The 17810-nt window shown below is 46.4% G+C and overlaps 1 pseudogene; it reads right to left on the bottom strand.

Moving 5' to 3' along the window:
• Positions 1–17305: 17305 nt before the first annotated feature.
• Positions 17306–17423, bottom strand: LOC124616825 (annotated as a pseudogene).
• Positions 17424–17810: the final 387 nt, after the last annotated feature.

Below are 17810 nucleotides of genomic sequence, written 5' to 3'. Positions count from 1 at the left end.
TACATTTTTTGCTCTCTATCAAAATCTTTCATTTGCTAACTATGCCTATTAGTAGTTAGTGCCTTACGTAGTTTGAATCTTTTATTTAGCTGGCAGTAGTGGCGCTCTCTGCATTGCAGTAGTTCGAGCAACCAAGATTTTTGTATTTATAACCCTGTATTCGTCTGACCAAAAGTCTTGTTCCTCCTACCACCGAACTTCACTAATTCCTACAATATCTAACTTTAGCCTATCCATTTCCCTTTTTAAATTTTATAAGCTGCCTGCTCGATTAATGGATCTGACATTCCACACTCCGATCCGTAGAACGCCAATTTTCTTTCTCCTGATATCGACGTCCTCCAGAGTAGTCCCCGCCAGGAGATCGGAATGGGGGACTATTTTACCTCCGGAATATTTTACCCATGAGGACGCCATCATCATTTAACCATTCAGTAAAGCTGCATGCCCTAGGGAAAAATTACGGCTGTAGTTTCCCCTTGCTTTCAGCCGTTCGCAGTACCAGCACAGTAAGGCCGTTTTGGTTAGTGGTACAATGCCAGATCAGTCAATCATCCAAACTGTTGCCCCTGCAACAACTGAAAAGGCTGCTGACCCTCTTCAGGAACCACACGTTTGTATGGCCTCTCAACAGATACCTCTCCGTTGTGGTTGCACCTATGGTACGGCTATCTACACTCCTGGAAATTGAAATAAGAACACCGTGAATTCATTGTCCCAGGAAGGGGAAACTTTATTGACACATTCCTGGGGTCAGATACATCACATGATCACACTGACAGATCCACAGGCACATAGACACAGGCAAAAGAGCATGCACAATGTCGGCACTAGTACAGTGTATATCCACCTTTCGCAGCAATGCAGGCTGCTATTCTCCCATGGAGACGATCGTAGAGATGCTGGATGTAGTCCTGTGGAACGGCTTGCCATGCCATTTCCACCTGGCGCCTCAGTTGGACCAGCGTTCGTGCTGGACGTGCAGACCGCGTGAGACGACGCTTCATCCAGTCCCAAACATGCTCAGTGGGGGACAGATCCGGAGATCTTGCTGGCCAGGGTAGTTGACTTACACCTTCTAGAGCACGTTGGGTGGCACGGGATACATGCGGACGTGCATTGTCCTGTTGGAACAGCAAGTTCCCTTGCCGGTCTAGGAATGGTAGAACGATGGGTTCGATGACGGTTTGGATGTACCGTGCACTATTCAGTGTCCCCTCGACGATCACCAGTGGTGTACGGCCAGTGCAGGAGATCGCTCCTCACACCATGATGCCGGGTGTGGGCCCTGTGTGCCTCGGTCGTATGCAGTCCTGATTGTGGCGCTCACCTGCACGGCGCCAAACACGCATACGACCATCATTGGCACCAAGGCAGAAGCGACTCTCATCGCTGAAGACGACACGTCTCCATTCGTCCCTCCATTCACGCCTGTCGCGACACCACTGGAGGCGGGCTGCACGATGTTGGGGCGTGAGCGGAAGACGGCCTAACGGTGTGCGGGACCGTAGCCCAGCTTCATGGAGACGATTGCGAATGGTCCTCGCCGATACCCCAGGAGCAACAGTGTCCCTAATTTGCTGGGAAGTGGCGGTGCGGTCCCCTACGGCACTGCGTAGGATCCTACGGTCTTGGCGTGCATCCGTGCGTCGCTGCGGTCCGGTCCCAGGTCGACGGGCACGTGCACCTTCCGCCGACCACTGGCGACAACATCGATGTACTGTGGAGACCTCACGCCCCACGTGTTGAGCAATTCGGCGGTACGTCCACCCGGCCTCCCGCATGCCCACTATACGCCCTCGCTCAAAGTCCGTCAACTGCACATACGGTTCACGTCCACGCTGTCGCGGCATGCTACCAGTGTTAAAGACTGCGATGGAGCTCCGTATGCCACGGCAAACTGGCTGACACTGACGGCGGCGGTGCACAAATGCTGCGCAGCTAGCGCCATTCGACGGCCAACACCGCGGTTCCTGGTGTGTCCGCTGTGCCGTGCGTGTGATCATTGCTTGTACAGCCCTCTCGCAGTGTCCGGAGCAAGTATGGTGGGTCTGACGCACCGGTGTCAATGTGTTCTTTTTTCCATTTCCAGGAGTGTATATCGCTGAGGCACACAAGCCTCCCCACCAATGGCAAGGTCCGTGGTACTGTGGAGGGGGGGGGGGGGGCAATGCTGTTATCTGTAGGAAAGTTGCATCACGGAAGAATCGATACCTGGGTAGCTTATTGCTCAACAGCCTGGGACCATTACCAGATTGGATTAGTTGAAGATGTAGATGAGATACAACAAATAGTGACACGTTTCGTCACTGGACAGTCAAATAAGAACGTAACGAAGATGCTCAACCAACCAAAGTGGCATACGCTATAAGAGAGGTGCTGTGCACCACGGGAGGTTTACTGTTTAAATTCCTACACGTTATGTTAAAGAACAGTCGGATTACGTGTCACCAGCTTGAAGGTCTATCTTTTAGGATGTCAGGCAGCGTCATGCTCCTCTACATTTTTTCCCACTACTGGGACTTTCTTCTGGATCTACTGGTGGTGACGGCCAACTGAACGCTAAGGCAACAATGAATGACAGAAAATTCTGAAGAATAACACAGCAGAGGGGTCGAAACAACGATCGTGTAGAAGAAATTCAAGAGGATCATAACGCTGCCTAACATTCTAGAAGGTTTTAACCTTCAATGATAACGGCAACGAAAGTCTGGGGACTTACATGTCACTTCCTCCCACACGCGACTCGCGAAGTGATTACTGGGAGCAATACAGCGAAATTATAACTCACACGGAGGTTTTCCGAGAGTTGTTCTTCGACACACCGCTCGCTAATGGGTCAAAGCAGGTGGTAGCAGATAGTAATAGTGGAAGTATCTTTCGCCACACACCGCAAAGTGATTTGCGGAGTACGGATGTGGACGTAGAGGAAGTGTGCATTCAGCAAGGCCGAACACTTGCTATTGGAGGTGGGGTAAGTTAAGCGCACATGCAACAACCTGATAGGGGAACAACTGCTCTCTGTTTAAAGTGACTGCGGGGCAAACGTTTTCGTTACAAGAAAATGTGCAAACTCTCAAGCCAGATATATCACTGACTAACTCTGGAAATGACTTGGTTATCCAAAGTAAAATGTCTCTTCGAATTGGATGTTAAGCGGAGCGTTGTAGTTTAATCTGTAATCAAGTACATCATTGTACAATCTACATCGACTAAGTTATTGCAGATGAAGGCTTGAAGTGTTCACCGCAGTACTGTCGAATATTCTTTCAGTATTAAAAGAACTTCATGACGCTAACGACCTTACAGTGATTTCAGAGAAAGAAAATGGCCTGCAGAAGACTTTTCATGAACTGCATAAAATGTTTTATGAATATAAACTGTAATCGTCATTGCAGAACACTAAATCTCTGGCTTTTATAGGTAAACACCCAACTCAGACTATTAGACTAAAATTGTCGCTGGCAATCAAACAGTCTTGCTATCATATTGTATGTTGTATGTTAACAGGAGACCTAGAAACGACGGAGAGGTTCCGTCCCCGCCGCAGCCGCAGTGGTCCACAACTCCACGACGACTACCGCAGTCCACTTCACCCCTCCGCCGCCCACACCGAACCCCGGGTTATTGTGCGGTCCGCCCCCCTTGACAGCAAAATAATGGCGGGAGAATTTTGTTCCATTGCCTATGTACGATCTTACCAAGTGTCCAGTATGTGGCCCCCTCTGGCTCTGTGTATGTCGACGGCTTGCCTCTCCTTGTTTACGCCTATATACGGATTCAGTACCTAGAAGTCGAAATAATCTGTGCTAATATGCGTTATTGTAATGGCATAGTCAAGTCACATTCTCATGGTTTCCTCAAATTGCTTAGAGCGACTGTCGGGATGGCTCCTTCCTTAATGCTAAGTCGAACACAGTTTCCCTGCATCAGTTTTTTTCTTTCGTATTCGGCATAACCTGCGCGGCGCAATGAAGACGTTAACTATAATATGCCCGCATCTCGTGGTCGTGCGGTAGCGTTCTCGCTTCCCACGCCCGGGTTGCCGGGTTCGATTCCCGGCGGGGTCAGGGATTTTCTCTGCCTCGTGATGGCTGGGTGTTGTGTGATGTCCTTAGGTTAGTTAGGTTTAAGTAGTTCTAAGTTCTAGGGGACTGATGACCATAGATGTTAAGTCCCATAGTGCTCAGAGCCATTTGAACTATAATATGGATTTAGTTAGTTGTTTGTCCACCTTTGTAATGGAGATGAGATGTGGCAAATCTCGTTGGTTGGTAATTTTCATGGAAGCGGCAGGATTGATCTGCTGCAGCAGCAACCTACTATTCTTAGTTAGTTTGTTTATTGTTCTGACGAACGCATTTATTTATTAAGGTGTCAGACCGAAACCCCTTGAAAGAATGTCAGAAGCTTTCAATGATCATTACGAAGGACATTTAGCAGAGACGAGTGCCTTCCCTGCCACTCGCTCTGCTAAGTACTGGCCAGTGGGCCTAAATCATAAATCACCCCCACTTTCGCCGCGCCTGGTAGCAGTGCCGTCTATGGGCGCCTTGTCACGGTTCGCACGGTTCCCCACGTCGGAGGTTCGAGACCTCCCTCGGACATGGGAGAGTGTGTTGTCCTTAGCGTAAGTTAAAGTTACATTAAGTAGGGTGTAAGCTTTAGTCCCATAGAAACTTACCATAAACTTCCAAAATTTACCAAATTTGAAACAGTTCACCACCAATCGAGTGCCACTTGCCCAACAGTAACTTGGTTCTGCTATTCAGTGAAACTCCTCTAACTAAATTGTTTGAGACGCATTCAGGCCTTCTCTGTTCAATGCTGCTCCACTGAATACTGAAAATTACTACTTAGCTAGCAGTGGCCGTGTGTCCACCAGAGCCTACCACCGTCTTTTCGTGGATGAAGTGTCCACTGCTCCATCAGCCGCTGCTGAGGAGGGTCACTGCCCTCCGGCTGCTCCAATTTCTCGCTGCACCTCTCCGTCGACTAATCTTGCTGCTGCTGTCCATTAATCTGCACCTCTCTGAGCTCTTATTCCGTTCTGCATTGAGTCTAGGTGCACACGGCGCTGTGTAATATCTGTCGGGAATATTCCCTTGGAAGCTTTCGTCGACATGTGATCGTCTTAACGTTTCACTACCATTCTAATTTCCACACGAAATTCCTCCGTTACTTGCGCGGGAAGATTACGATTGACTCCTGTGACATCGATTCTCGTCGCCTTGTCGGACTGTCAAGAATAATTTTCACTGGCGTGTTTGGTCAGCCGCTGGGAAGCAAACAATTGTCGCTTGTCTCGGGTCTCATTATCTCATCCTGTTTGCCACTCATACGTTCCATGCTCTTGAAAGCCAGCGTCCGGTTCTCACTATGATCTAACATGTAATTAAAATTATTAACAATTTCTAATTGGACATGTACTTTAAATTACTAACATTTTCTGCCGTCATGACACCTCATTTGCGGTCCACTTCTACCTATTTTACCGGGTGGAACGCTCAATCCTGACCTCTCTTCTTTCTACCACCGCAACGTCGCCGAGTAGGTGGTTAGTATATTCTGAAAAAACGTGGAGATGTAGTCTCTGGAAGACAGGAAGCATGAGAAGCATCTAGGACATGCGGCTAGTGACTAGTGTTTATCGGCGGCGGTAAGGCGATACGGCGCGTAAACAAGGAGAGGGAGGCCGGCGACGTAGGCAGGGCCAGAGAGGCCACATGGCGGACACGTGGCGAGGCGCACGCCGCTCTGGCTCCGGCGGCGGCAAAAAACTGGCGGCAGGCAGTAGCCAGCACTGGCAGTAAACAGCGGCGTGCGCCGGGAGGTCGCGTGGCCCGACGGTGCCTTTAATGCCCCCCAAGGCGAGGGCCGTGCCCGTTCACTCGTCCCCCAATTGTGAGACAGCTGAGGGGGCCTAGTGGGATGGTCGTGCTCGCTTTCACGAAATCAGATACTGTACACGGCAGGAGTGTAAGCCCGGCCACGGCAGGAAGTATGTGGGCGTCTTTAGAGGGCAGGAATGTTCACTACTGGCCAGTAAAACAGTGAAATCTAGAAATTTGCTTGCTGAGGGAATACAGAACACAAACTGCCACCAGGGCAGAAAGAATGTTTCTAACCAGTTTGGGTATCGAGTAGGACCAACCTTGGAAAGCAAATACAGATATACAGAATGAAATTTTCACACTGATGCAGAGTGTGCGCTGGTTTGAAACTTCCTCGCAGATTAAAAGTGGTCGCCGGACAGAGATTCGAATCCGGGACCTTTGTCTTTCGTGGGGAAAATGCTCTTCCGACTGAGGTACTCTAGCTCGCCTCAGGACCTGCACTCAACAGCTTTACTTCACCAGTACCCCATCTCGAAAGGGAAATGTCCCAAGTTCCTGTCTTGATCCGCTACACAATTAAATCTGTCAGGAAGGTTCACATCAGCGCACACTCCGCTGCAGAGTGAAACTTTCAACCTGAAAACATCCCCCAGGCTGCGGCTAAGACATGTCTTCGGAGTATTCCTTGTTCCAGGAGCGCTGGTCCTGCAAGTTTCGCAGGAGAACTTCTGTGGAGTTTGTAAGGTAGGAGATGAGGTACTGGCTCAAGTAAAATTGTAAGGACGTGCTGAAGTAGCTCAGTGGGCAGCCGGTACGATAGCTCAGCGTGTAAGGTCAAAAGGTTAGCTGTCCTCTGTAATAAAAAACTGAGTGAATGGATCGACAAAGAACTTCAACGGGTGTCATGGGACGACCGCCCCAAGCAAATGCAACGAACAAAATGAGATTATTAAAAAGAAAGAAATGGATAGAGCGCTTGCCTGCGAAAGGCAAAGATCCCGAGTTGGAGGCTCCGTCCAGCACACAGTTTTAATCTGCCAGGAAGTTTCAGATACGGCTACGTCATTCACTGCTGCTTGAACTCTATCCCATAATTCTTCTGTCGTAGATCCTGCCGACTGGTGGTGTGTCATTTTGCCGCCAACGTTCACAGGATGATTTCATTTGATCTGAGATCAGGAGTGTACGACAGCCAGGACTATAGTCGAACTTCCTCGGTATCGAGGTAGCATATCACAGGCGACAGTTCGTGTTATCTTCTCGACAAATAATGTCATGGCGTCATAAATGTAATGGCTACCGTCCAAATTACCAGCAATGCGCCATAGGGTGGTGGGGTTTCGGGTTCCGCTGGATAGGTCAGGAGTCCACTACACGCAGCAAGCGGCTACACGGGTAGCAGGGGTTGTGTGGCGCGGACTGGGCGGTTTTTTAGGTTAGATGGCCTCGGGCAAGTACAGAAAGGGCAACAGCCTCAAAGGGTGCGGGGCCAAGTCAGGAATTGGTATTGTAATTGTAAACTGTCGAAGCTGCATTGGTAAAGTGCCGGAACTTCAAGCGCTGATAGAAAACACAGAAGCTGAAATTTTTATAGGTACAAGAAGCTGGCTGAAGCCAGAGATAAATTCAGCCGAAATTTTTACAAAGTCACAGACGGTGTTTAGAAAGGATAGATTGCATGCAACCGGTGGTGGCGTGTTCGTCGCTGTTAGTAGTAGTTTATCCTGTAGTAAAGTAGAAGTGGATAGTTCCTGTGAAATATTATGGGTGGAGGTTACACTCAACAACCGAGCTAGGTTAATAATTGGCTCCTTTTACCGACCTCCCGACTCAGCAGCATTAGTGGCAGAACAATTGAAAGAAAATTTGGAATACATTGCACATAAATTTTCTCATCATATTATAGTCTTAGGTGGAGATTTCAATTTACCAGATATAGACTGGGACACTCAGATGTTTAGGACGGGTGGTAGGGACAGAGCATCGAGTGACATTATACTGAGTGCACTATCCGAAAATTACCTCGAGCAATTAAACAGAGAACCGACTCTTGGAGATAACATCTTGGACCTACTGATAACAAACAGACCCGAACTTTTCGACTCTGTAAGTGCAGAACAGGGAATAAGTGATCATAAGGCCGTTGCAGCATCCCTGAATATGGGAGTTAATAGGGATATAAAAAAAGGGAGGAAGGTTTATCTGTTTAGCAAGAGTAATAGAAGGCAGATTTCAGACTACCTAACAGATCAAAACGAAAATTTCTGTTCCGACACTGACAACGTTGAGTGTTTACGGAAAAAGTTTAAGGGAATTGTAAAATGCGTTTTAGACAGGTACGTGCGGAGTAAAACTGTGAGGCACGGGAGAAACCCACTATGGTTCAACCACAATGTCAGGAAACTACTGCGAAAGCAAAGAGAGCTTCACTCCAAGTTTAAACACAGCCAAAACCTCTCAGACAAACAGAACCTAAACGATGTCAAAGTTAGCATAAGGAGGGCTATGCGTGAAGCGTTCAGTGAATTCGAAGTAAAATTCTATGTACCGACTTGACAGAAAATCCTAGGAAGTTCTGGTCTTATGTTAAATCAGTAAGTGGCTCGAAACAGAATAACCAGACACTCCGGGATGATGATGGCATTGAAACAGAGGATGACACGCGTAAAGCTGAAATACTAAACACCGTTTTCCAAAGCTGTTTCACAGAGGAAGACCGCACTGCAGTTCCTTCTCTAAATCGTCGCACAAACTAAAAAATGGCTGACATCGAAATAAGTGTCCAAGGGATAGAAAAGCAACTGGAATCACTCAACAGAGGAAAGTCCACTGGACCTGACGGGATACCAATTCGTTTCTACACAGAGTACGCGAAAGAACTTGCCCCCTTTCTAACAGCCGTGTACCGCAAGTCTCTAGAGGAAGGGAAGGTTCCAAATGATTGGAAAAGAGCACAGGTAGTCCCAGTCTTCAAGAAGGTTCGTCGAGCAGATGCGCAAAACTATAGACCTATATCTCTGACGTCGATCTGTTGTAGAATTTTAGAACATGTTTTTTTCTCGAGTATAATGTCGTTTTTGGAAACCCAGAATCTACTCTGCAGGAATCAACATGGATTCCGGAAACAGCGATCGTGTGAGACCCAAGTCGCTTTATTTGTTCATGAGACCCAGAAAATATTAGATACTGGCTCCCAGGTAGATGCTATTTTCCTTGACTTCCGGAAGGCGTTCGATACAGTTCCGCACTGTCGCCTGATAAACAAAGTAAGAGCCTACGGAATATCAGACCAGCTGTGTGGCTGGATTGAAGAGTTTTTAGCAAACAGAACACAGCATGTTGTTATCAATGGAGAGACGTCTACAGACGTTAAAGTAACCTCTGGCGTGCCACACGGGAGTGTTATGGGACCATTGCTTTTCACAATATATATAAATGACCTAGTAGATAGTGTCGGAAGTTCCATGCGGCTTTTCGCGGATGATGCTGTAGTATACAGTGAAGTTGCAGCATTAGAAAATTGTAGCGAAATGCAGGAAGATCTGCAGCGGATAGGCACTTGGTGCAGGGAGTAGCAACTGACCCTTAACGTAGACAAATGTAATGTATTGCGAATACATAGAAAGAACAATCCTTTATTGTATGATTATATGACAGCTGAACAAACACTGGTAGCAGTTACTTCTGTAAAATATCTGGGAGTATGCGTACGGAACGATTTGAAGTGGAATGATCACATAAAATTAGTTGTTGGTAAGGCGGGTACCAGGTTGAGATTCATTGGGAGAGTCCTTAGAAAATGTAGTCCATCAACAAAGGAGGTGGCTTACAAAACACTCGTTCAACCTATACTTGAGTATTGCTCATCAGTGTGGGATCCGTACCAGATCGGGTTGACGGAGGAGATAGAGAAGATCCAAAGAAGAGCGGCGCGTTTCGTCACAGGGTTATTTGGTATCCGTGATAGCGTTACGGAGATGTTTAGCAAACTCAAGTGGCAGACTCTGCAAGAGAGGCGCTCTGCATCGCGGTGTAGCTTGTTCGCCAGGTTTCGAGAGGGTGCGTTTCTGGATAAGGTATCGAATATATTGCTTCCCCCCACTTATACCTCCCGAGGAGATCACGAATGTAAAATTAGAGAGATTCGAGCGCGCACGGAGGCTTTCAGACAGTCGTTCTTCCCTCGAACCATACGCGACTGGAACAGAAAATGGAGGTAATGACAGTGGCACGTAAAGTGCCCTCCGCCACACACCGTTGGGTGGCTTGCGGAGTGTAAATGTAGAATTTAGATGTAGATGAATGCGAACTAAAGACAGTCTGGAAACGTTCGTTCGCTGTGGAGCCTACAGTCACAGTTACGTCCGTCGGTTGGGGTGTCAACGGCAGCCTATGCTTGGGACGATCATTTCCCAGCTAAGATGCTGCTAGTCTCTGACCAATGGTTAGGGGTTACAATAATCCTGCAGGTAGTCCATTGCAATAGACCAGAAACGAAGGGCTATGGATACAATTAAACACACTGCAGACGAAATTTCAAAGGCAACACATATAGGGTACCTCCTCACATGGTCATACAGAAAGCAAGTCTATTCGCAGGTTAGTAGAGTGCCGGCGTATTGTCGCAAACTGCCAAAGGCAACGGACACTAGAAACATGTAAATAGTGTTTAAATAGAACAAGTAGACGTACTTTAGCATAACGCATTTTTAAAAGCGTCGTCGTATTGTCGCAAATTGGCAACTGAAAAGGACACTGTGAACCTGTGAATATATATACAGATAGAATAATTATATTGAACTATGATATAGAATAAATTAATTACTAACAACAAAAAAGATGCCTGAGGACAATGGCTCGAGGCACACACCGAGATATTCATCCTCTGACATCCATGTGGCGTCACTTACTTCTCTATTTCTTTCCTATCCTTCTTTTCGCTTCTTCCTTAAAGTTTATGCATTTTTATATTTCGTCTTTCTAATTCTTGTACTACATTTTGAACATTGAAAAAAGCTGCTAAATAAATAAATAAAACGAAACAAAAAAGAACAAAGAAAATAAATGATAAAACAACAAAAGCCCGCCTCCACGTGTCGGGACTTAAACAACGGTGTAACAGGATGTAGGTGCGTGTGTGTGTGTGTGTGTGTGGAGCCAACCAAGAGTTATAATAATGACTGATCGTAACGTTCTCGAATCGCAGGCGCAACTGTGAAGTGGTTAAGATTTACAAAGTGCACAATAGCGCCACCCTTCTCCTTGGATGGCAGACGCAAATGTGGAGAGGTTACGGTGTGTTTGCTTTGAAGATGAACATGCCTGCCTCTCACATTCCCATGCACTCCTGTATCAGACCGCTAGCACATCCGAATACCCCAAAAATCTGGATACTGCGTGATCCGAACAGCCAGCCAAATGAAGAGACTCAGTGCGGTCTCTTTCAAAATCTGTCATATGCTGAAAACGCTCTCACACGAGTACACGGCAACTTCGTGCCTTCTCAGTGGTCATTCAAAATCTGACGCTCTTCACGTCCCTTATACGCCCTACGAGACCTGATACACTACTGGCCATTAAAATTGCTACACCAAGAAGAAATACAGATGATAAACGGGTATTCATTGGACAAATATATTATACTAGAACTGATATGTGATTACATTTTCACGCAATTTGGGTGCATAGATCCTAAGAAATCAATACCCAGAACAACCACCTCTGGCCGCAATAATGGCCTTCATACGCTTGGACATTGAGTCAAACATAGCTTGGATGGCGTGTACAGGTACAGCTGCCCATGCAGCTTCAACACGATACCACAGTTCATCAAGAGTAGTGACTGGCGTATTGTGATGAGCTAGTTGCTCGGCCACCATTGACCAGGCCCTTTCCATTGGTGAGAGATCTGGAGAATGTGTTGGCCAGGGCAGCAGTAGAAAATTGTTTGTATCCGGAAAGGCCCCTACAGGACCTGCAACATGCGGTCGTGCATTATCCTGCTGAAATGTAGGATTTCGCAGGGATCGAATGAAGGGTAAAGCCACTGGTCGTAACACATCTGTTCAAAGCGCCGTCAATGCGAACAAGAGGTGACGGAGACGTGTAACCAATGGCACCCCATACCGTCACGCCGGGTGATACGCCAGTATGGCGATGACGAATACACGCTTCCAACGTGCGTTCACCGCGATGTTGCCAAACACGGATGCGACCATCATTATGCTGTAAACAGAACGTGGATTCATCCTAAAAAATGACATTTTGCCATTCGTGCACCCAGGTTCGTCCTTGAGTACACCATCGTAGGCGCTCCTGTCTTTGATGCAGCGTCAAGGGTAACAGCAGCCATGGTTTCCGAGCCGATAGTCCATGCTACTGCAAACGTCGTCGAACTGTTCGTGCATATGGGTGTTGTCTTGCAAGCGTCCCCATCTGTTGTCTCAGGGGTCGAGACGTGGCTCCACGATCCGTTACAGGCATACGGATAACATACCTGTCATCTCGACTGCTAGTGATACGAGGTCGTTGGGATCCAGCATGGCGTTCCGTATTACCCTCCTGAACCCATCGATTCCATATTCTGCTAACAGTCATTGGATCTCGACCAATGCGGGCAGCAGTGTCGCGAAACGATAAACCGCAATCGCGATAGGCTACAATCCGACCTTTATCAAAGTCGGAAACGTGAGGTACGCATTTCTCCTCCTTACACGAGGCATCACAACAACGTTTCACCAGGCAACGTCGGTCAACTGCTGTTTGTGTATGAGAAATCGGTTGGAAACTTTCCTCATGTCAGCACATTGTAGGTGTCGCCACCGGCGCCAACCTTGTGTGAATGCTCGGAAAAGCTAATCATTAGCATATCACAGCATTTTTCATCCTTAAATTTCGCATCTGTAGCACGTCATCTTCGTGGTGTAGCAATTTTATGGCCAGTAGTGTAATATCAGACATGCGCAACAGTAATGCCCTCTGGTTACCGTTCTACCTGGGACAGTGAGTAGCAACTCTAATCTTTAATGTACTCGCTGGTGCTAGGTATGGAATAACACTGACATCTGATCGCGTCTCCTGGGTGCTTCACTTTCTTGTCAGGTGGTGTATTTATTTACCCAGTGCACAGCTACCCTAAGGCAACTACGGGATTTCGTATTTCATATTACCGGTGAAGTGTTCAAATCATTTCAAACACAAGTGTCAAATGACTTTGAAAGTACGTTACCAAGCAGTGCAAGTCATAAAGAAGAGTTCAAACGGCTTCTGAAAATAACAGCTTACTGTATTCACTTCTATGTGACACATAGTCGTAAAACTGTGAAAGTGATCACATCAAAAATTTGTCTCGTAGTATGAAATATGTCCACAAGTAATAATAGTAAAATAAGGAAGAACTGGTTTGGAAACATTGGAAGTGACATTTTCCAAATAAGTGCAGACATCTTTCCAGTGTTGTGCCTTTCTCCCTACTTTTCTTTTCTTCCTGTGTTTCTCTGTTTGCTGTCGTATAAAAGCTACGTTTATGGCTCGACATCAAGTTTCAAGGCTGCACGTTTCACGAAAGCTCGTAAGAAAGTTGTGTTTAATGTGATATCGCTAAAATAGGCAGTGAAAAACAGCCGAAAAATTTGAAGTTCCCTTTCTATGCGTGCATTTTGAAGAAGAGTGAGTCCCTGTTACGTAACCGAGTATAAGAACTCGATAATATCACCATCAACATCACGAAATACCTGCCAGCCACATGCTATATGTTGCTATGTTGCACATTCAAATCACTCTCTTCTTTGTCACTACTCACAGAAATACGTTCTTATTATTCACTGAACTCTGCTTCATCTTCAGTATCTTCCCAAAGCCAGCTCAGGGTAACATCGTCACCTACATGCCTTCAGCCTGCCATCTTCGTGCACACACTAGTCTAACGGAAAACGCACAATCAACAGCACATGTTGAAAAACGTCACCTGCTGTGAAATGCAGTGTTTAACTTCCGTTATCTGATGGCGAGCGCTGGTACTACGTGACAAAGCTTGTATTTTTTCTTTAATTTATTGGCTTTCGGGAGATGCCCATACAGCCCTCTCAGCAATGGAATGTCAGTTATGACGATACGAACGTAAGGACAACACCCAGTCCGCGAGCGGAGGAAATTTCCGACCTGGTCGGGAATTGAACCAGGGCACCTTCGGTTAGCAATCCGTCATTCTGACCGTCCAGCAACCGATGCGAACACGAAGCTTATTGAACTACCTGCGAGAGCTAAACAGCCAAACAGCTGAAGAACAACAGAAGTGACCTGTCGGTCTACGTCCGACATCGGAGAAGCAGTGGAAAGTTATTATATCTGACCTCATCAGCCTTTAGGGAAGGGTTAAAAGTTGTATTTTGCAAACTCTGTAGGCGACCGATAAGTGTACAGGCTGCGTTCCGTCAAATGACAACTGTGTACGCTAAAACTGTTAGTAGCAGTGTCTTGTCAGAACCACTTCGTGGCCATTTGGGAGAACTGACATTCCACTTAGTGAAATGAAATGATCGTATGGCATTGTTGGCCGGGACCGATGACCGTCGTAGTCTGGTCCCTTTAATCCCCCAAACCAACCAACCATTGTTGGCCGGGAGGTCCGATGTGGGGAAGTTCGGCCGCCGTATTGCAAGTCCTTTTTAGTTGGCGCCACTTCGGCGACTTGCGAGTCAATGAAGATGAATTGATGATTAAGAACACACAACACCCAGTCATCACGAGGCAGAGAAAATCCCTGACCCCGCCGGGAATCGAACCCGGGACCCCGTGCGCAGGAAGCGAGAACGCAACCGCAAGACCACGAGCTGCGGACATTCCACTTAGTAACTTAGTAAAAGCAGCGGGCAGAGCTGGTGAAGCCTTCTTGCTTTTCCCTTCAGTTCTGCAACCTGTCATAGCCCTGACTATAAGCAGTCCAGTCCAGAATGACACCCAGGTACTTAGCAGTTCTTCGCCACTGCACAGGTCAACCCAGAATGTTTGTCTGCCTCCACGGAGACTGGGTGTCTCGCTTCACCAGTACTTGGGGCTTCACAGCGCTAAAGGCCAATCAGTTTGCCGCTGCCCATGACATTATGTCGTCAGAGGCGGGCAGCAGTCTGCGCTACGTAAGAGCTGTGCCTTTTGTCGTGCAGTGCAAACTGTTCACGTAAACACAATGGGAAGTACACGAGGGCACAGTACAAACAATGTTTTAAAGCTGAAGTTTTTTGGCAAAACGTCTACTTTATTTAAAGACGCCTGTACTCAGGCAGCTGTCACAGAAAGGAAACACCAGAAAGTCGGGAAGCCCTTCTGAGAACGATGAAACAATTGAAAGGTATGTATGAACCTGATAATAAACGTATTTTCTTATATGACACCCAGATCGCCCGACATGAACCCCATCGAACATTCAAGGGACATAATCGAGAGGTCAGTTCGTGCATAAACTCCTGCAACTGTAACACTTTCGCAATAATGGACGACTAAAGAGGCAGGATGGCTCAGAATTTCTGCAGTGCACTTCCAACGACTTGTTGGGTCCACGCCAAGTCGAGCTGCTGCACTACGCCGGGTTAAAATAAGTCCGGCGAGATATTAGGCGGTATCCCATGACTTTTGTCACCTTAGTGTCCATGTCACAAGAGAAGTGTCTGGGCAAACACGTGTTAACAGATGGTTCAGATGGCTCTGAGCACTATGGGACTTAACTTCTGTGGTCATCAGTCCCCTAGAACTTAGAACTACTTAAACCTAACTAACCTAAGGACATCACACACATCCATGCCCGAGGCAGGATTCGAACCTGCGACCGTAGCAGTCCCGCGGTTCCGAACTGCGCGCCTAGACACGTGTTAACAGTATCAACAATTATACCAGTGAACAATTTTTGTTAATAGAACTTAATAGTATCACGAATTATCAAAGAATGCAAGGACGTTTCATTGAGAGAGCTAAAGGAAAGGTATGGGTTAACTGAATTAAAGGGCCATGAAGCTATTGCTACTCTATTGGAATCAATTGCAGTTTTGATCCAACAGCAAGCGGGCGAGCCACACAAAAACTCAAAACTATGGTTTACGAGCAACAAAGTAGCACAAGCGAATCAGAGGAAAATGCTGCGCTGTAAGACATGAAAACGGCTTTAGAAACATAATGAACAGCTAGCGCACGCCCACAAAAAGGAAAAGGAAACGTACCGTATTGACGAAGTACCTCCTTATTTGTTAAATCCTGTAATATCTTTAAGAAGCCCTCCATTTGCAGAATGGGAAGAGATGAAAGTTATTTTTCCCTGTTTGTACAAATATGCTCAACAATATCTTAACCTCGTTGTAACATCTGTACCTAGTGGCTGCTTATTTTCAAAAGCTGGTGCAGCTGTGACTCGGAATAGACATAAGTTGTCTCGGGAATATTAACAACAATTGCTGTGTTAGGGGAACCTTCCGAAAAGTGACTTTCTTGTTTAAGGATCAGAAGTTAGAAATTATTGTGTAGTTCAGTATCTTTAAATATTTTGCATAGCGTAAAAGATGTTGACAGTCTTTTTGTGTTGATATCGTATCTATATTCTCACTCTTCTCTTTAACCATTATTCATCGGGACACCTCTTTCGCCATATACGGAGGACTTTTATTGAGATTTGTGATTCTATGAAACTGGGAGAGGTTGCCTTTCTATACTTCAGTTCCACTGTGTGGGAATCGTCATGCGATTTCCGTTAAAATTCATTTTTTAATCCTGTGGGTTAATTAAACATGCAACGGAGCTAATGCGAAGACTTCGACACACTGACAAAGGGACAATGTTTCTTTATACTTTTGCCAAGCATTTTCTAACTGAATGTTCTTCCTTTTATTGATTTTACAAAGAATGCCGGGTAACGACGGACCACGAGTGGGGTTGACAGAAAAAGTGACTCATATTCTATAAAATGCACATCGTTTTTGCAGCTCGCACATTTCAACATGAATAAAAGTTAATATAGTTCCTTAAGACGTAGGGGAGATTAATGTCAACAATCTTTATCCATAACATCATCCAGTGCATCTCGTGGGAAGGAGTGGGGAAAGTGGATACACTAGGAAGAGAATAACTGAGTCTCGCAGCACATAACCATTCACGCGGCAGAAAATTACAAGATAAATTACACAATGTATTTATATCAGCAGGCTGTTTGATCGCTGGAGAAAGTTTCAAAAGACAGATGTCCATTACAGTTGATAAAATTGATGATTTCAATATATCCCATGCAACACTCCGTCTTCAGGCCACAAGTAGCCCATCGGGACTATCCGACCGCCGTGTCATCCTCAGCTGGGGACGCGGATAGGAGGGGCGGGTGGTCAGTACACCGCTCTCACGGTCGCTATGATGGTTTTCTTTGACCGGAGCCGCTACTATTCGGTCGAGTAACTCCTCCATTGGCATCACGAGGCTGAGTGCACCGCGAAAAAAGGCAACAGCATGTGGCGGCCCGGATGGTCACCCATCCAAGTCCCGGCAACGCCCGACAGTGCTTAACTCCGGTGATCTGATGGGAACTGTTGTATCCACTGCGGCAAGGCCGTTGCAGTATATCCCATACTTCTAAAATATTCCCAACCACTTTCCTTCTCTTCAGGGATTTGAGCTCGATGCGATTACGTGGGCCTACTGTGGGTGGACAACAGATTAAGGATCAATCTTGCAACAAAATCGGTAAAGTATGGTATCTAGAAATTTTAATACACATAAATATATTCGTTGTAATAAGTGAGTTGAGAATTATTCGATTAACCAGACTCCTGGTATGATTCCCCATCTCAGTCTCACGCGGTACTTGGTACCACACCGAAAAAGCGGTTCAACCTAAATAGTGACGTAAGGGGATGTGAATCACGACTATAATAATTAAAACTGAGAAAGGAAATTACAGATAATCCGCAGAAAGCAATTAGTAAACTGTAGAAGTTGAGAACT

Source organism: Schistocerca americana, chromosome 5, assembly GCF_021461395.2.
Source record: "Schistocerca americana isolate TAMUIC-IGC-003095 chromosome 5, iqSchAmer2.1, whole genome shotgun sequence".
Lineage (NCBI taxonomy): Eukaryota > Metazoa > Arthropoda > Insecta > Orthoptera > Acrididae > Schistocerca > Schistocerca americana.
The sequence above is the reverse complement of the archived record's forward strand: the minus strand, read 5'-3'. Positions and strand labels throughout refer to the sequence as shown.